Source organism: Heterodontus francisci, unplaced genomic scaffold, assembly GCF_036365525.1.
Source record: "Heterodontus francisci isolate sHetFra1 unplaced genomic scaffold, sHetFra1.hap1 HAP1_SCAFFOLD_59, whole genome shotgun sequence".
Classification (NCBI taxonomy): Eukaryota; Metazoa; Chordata; class Chondrichthyes; order Heterodontiformes; family Heterodontidae; genus Heterodontus; species Heterodontus francisci.
In genome coordinates, this window is record NW_027140758.1 from 4606103 (window position 1) to 4609248 (window position 3146).

The following is a 3146-nucleotide window of genomic DNA, read 5'->3' on the forward strand; positions in this document are numbered from 1 at the left end:
CAAGAAGCCTCGACTTCCCCCGATAGCGAAGCTGGAGGGAGGGTGGATGATGGCTCCACTGGCATCTACCTTCAAGGTCACCTTGACCTGCCGCTTGCTGGTCCAGATCCCAAAGGGTCCTTGACATCAGTGCTGCTGCCGGCCACCTCGATGGACCTGGCGAGAAAGGTGAGTACATCCACCACCGGAACATGGGGGTTGTAGAGGTGAATCGTCACCACCCGGTCCCGTTGTGACGGAAGCGTGAAGAGCGGCTCCGCTGTGACGATCGACAGTGGCGCCCGGTCCCCTTTCTCCTTGAACGCCTTCAGGAACTTGATGCATCCCGCCACGTTCCGGAACGTCACGTCGAAGTATCCACTGCTGGGGAAATCCTGCAGGCAGAAGACGTCCGTCGCTTGAAATCCGCAGCAATCGAAGAGAATTTTCTTGATGAAGAAGGTGCGATCGACCGGTGCATCTCCTTCCTTGTCCTTCACGACCACCCGAACGGTGTTGCGCACTCCCTGGCCCGAAGTTCGAAAATTGGTTATAGCCATTTTACTCAAAGCTTCCCCAGGATCAAAAGGCAATGATCATGGTCTCTTCTCAATCAAATAAGCACTGATAAGAACAGATACTACACTTGATCTGAGCCAAAAGGCCGAGAAGCGGCAGTTCATGTTTCTTGCCAGTAGATGTCACTTCACTCCAATACAGTGAAGTTTACAAATCTGAGAAAGACACAACAGGAAAGAATTGTTCACATTATAGTGAATGTGTGGGATTTAGAAATACTAGGAGTGGAGACGAGTTATCACTTGTCTGCTCGATCCCCATAGCCCTGTAAAATTATTTCCTTCAAGTACACATTCAAATTCCTTTTGTAATCCTCGATTGTCTCCATTTCCACCGCCCTCATGGGCAGCGAGTTACAGATCATCACCAATCAGTGCAAGAAAGTTATTGCGCACACTCCCCCTGTACCTCCTGTCCAAAACCTTCAATCTGTGTCCCCTAGTCCTTGTACCAATAGTTAACGGGAACAATGTTTCCTTGCCAACTTATTTAAAACTGTCATAGCCGAAAACACATCTATCAATTCTCCCCTCACTCTCCTTTGATGCAGGTAGAACAACCCTAGCTTTTCCAACCTAACCTTGTAACTAAAATCCTCCATCCCTGGATCCATTCTGGTAAATCGCCTCTGCATCGTCTCAAGGACCCTCACATTCTTTCTGAAGTCTGCTGAGCAGAACTGGAAGCAACACTCCAATTGGGGCCTAACCAGAGTTTTATAATGGTTCAGCATAACTTCCATGCTTTTGTACTCAATGCCTCTATTTATAAAGCCCAAGATCCCATATGCTTTGCGAACCACTCTCGCAATATGACTTGCCTCCTTCAAATTTTGATGCACATGAACCCCAAGTCCCTCTATTCCAGTACACTCTTTAGAACTGTGCCATTAAGTATATATTGCCTCTCCCTATTCCTTATGCCAAAATACATCACCTCACACTTGTCACTATTAAATTCCATCTGCCACCTGTCTGCCCATTCTGCTAGCCGATCACTGTCCTGTTGCAGGCAGTTCATATCATCCTCACTGTTTGCCACTCCTCCAGGTTTGGTGTCATCGGCATAGTTTGAGATTCTACTCTGTATTCCAAGATCCAAGTCACTTACCCTGAGCAAAAAAAGCAGTGGTTCTAGCACTGACCCTTGGGGAACACCACTGTCGACTATCCTCCAGTCTGACAAAGAACCATTTAATAAGACTCGCTGTTTTCTGTCCTTAAACCAATTTTCTATCCAATTGGACACTGACCCTCCTATACCACGAACCTCAATTTTGTTAACCGCCCTTTTATGTGGTACCTTGTCAAACGCTTCCTTAAAATCCATATGAACAACATCCACTGCATTCCCTTCATCAACCTGCTCTGTTAGTTCATCAAAAAATGCAGTTAGATTAGTCAAGCATGAACTCCCATTTATAAATCCATGCTCACTCTCCTTAATTAACTCGAACCTCTCCAAGTGACTGTTGATTTTTTACCCTGATTATTCTTTCTAAAACCTTACCCACCGCTGCTGTTAATCTAACTAGCCTGTAGTTACCCGGACTGTCCTTACACCCTTTCTTGAATAAGGGTGTCGCATTTGCCACTGTTTAATCCTCTGGCACCTCCCCCGTATCCAGGGAAGATTGGAAGATTATAGCAAGCCCTTCCGTTATCTGCATCCGCATTTCCTTTCGCAACCTGGGATGTGAGCCATCCGGACCAGGTGATTTATCTTCCCTAAGCACAGCCAGCCTTTTTAGTACCTCCCTCTCTCAATTTGTACCCTCTCCATTGACTCTACTCTCTTCACTTCGACTGATATTTTGTCAAATTCCACTTCCTTAGTGATCACTGATACAAAGTACTCATTAAGTAGATTAACATTGCCCTGCACCTCTAAGCTTATATTATCCTTTTTGTCCCTAATAGGCCCGACTCAACCTCTTACTACCCACTTATCATTTACATGCTGCTCGAAGATTTTTGGGTTTCCTTTCATGTTGACTGTCAGTCTATTCTCATAGAAATAGAGAATAAGCAAATATAGAAGATGTAAGTATTTCCCATCCTTGATGAGGTGGAATTTTTTATGTTGTGGGTTGTAATGTCTTGGCCCACGAGTGTGGTGGAAGCAGAGACAATCAATGATTTGAAAAGGAAATTAGATGGATACTTGAAGGAAAGAAACTTGCAGGAGGAAAGGGATCGAGCTGGTGAGTGGAACTGACTAGATTGCTCCGGGGAGAGCCAGCATGGACGTGATAGGCCAAACGACCACCTTCTGTGCTGTAAATGACTCTGTGTTGTTTCTCAAATTCAATCCACTGGTGCTTGGTAAATAATTTCAAAGTAAATTGTGCAACCGGAAAATCAGAACCAAGGCAAGGGACGCATAAGGAAGCAAAATTGCTGAAACCCGGGACTTTTAGATCTTCAGTCTAACGCTCTCCCAACTGAGCTATTTCAGCCCTACATGAACAGTGGCTTGGTGTCCTTGTTTTGGAAGAAAATACATACATTCAAGTTTTCCAAAAAATTAAAGAACACAACATGTAAGTAATATTCCCCATTGCTTTCTCAGTACTGATGGATTGTGAA

At 44.9% G+C, this 3146-nt stretch overlaps 1 pseudogene; it reads right to left on the bottom strand.

The window, feature by feature from the left end:
• Positions 1-546: 546 nt before the first annotated feature.
• On the bottom strand, positions 547-655 carry LOC137360627 (U2 spliceosomal RNA; annotated as a pseudogene).
• Positions 656-3146: the final 2491 nt, after the last annotated feature.